This window comes from Penaeus monodon, chromosome 15 (assembly GCF_015228065.2).
Source record: "Penaeus monodon isolate SGIC_2016 chromosome 15, NSTDA_Pmon_1, whole genome shotgun sequence".
NCBI lineage: Eukaryota > Metazoa > Arthropoda > Malacostraca > Decapoda > Penaeidae > Penaeus > Penaeus monodon.
Genome location: NC_051400.1, coordinates 14684820 through 14685230, shown reverse-complemented (window position 1 = coordinate 14685230; position 411 = coordinate 14684820). Strand labels below are relative to the sequence as shown.

At 34.5% G+C, this 411-nt stretch overlaps 1 pseudogene; it reads right to left on the bottom strand.

The window, feature by feature from the left end:
- Positions 1 to 405, bottom strand: part of LOC119582236 — a 9005-nt pseudogene extending 8600 nt beyond the window's left edge.
- Positions 406 to 411: the final 6 nt, after the last annotated feature.

The window sequence follows — 411 nt, the reverse complement described above, 5'->3', positions numbered from 1 at the left end:
CATAAAATTGTTCAAGTCCAAACTCCATATTCACATAATATATAAGATGTGGGACAAATAGCCATGCTGAAGCTTAAAGCATTTTGTCCAAGGCAAAACTTGATGCTGTCCTGTTATAGGTAAATATCTTTATCTACTTTATCTTACACAATGCAGTTCATTTTCTCTTTATACCTCTTCTAATTTTGTCCCAGTGACCTCAGTTCATTTTTTAAAAAATTTTCAGAAATAAAATTGGACCAAACATAATGCAGTACTAACCTTAATTTCTCTATAATACCGTTACATTAGGCGTCACAACCAACTTATTACACTCAGTTATTAGCAACATACCACTGCGCCAGAAAATCCTCTGACATGTAGTCGATTTCCTCTTCGCTATCTGCCATGACGAGTTTTGTGTTGGAAATC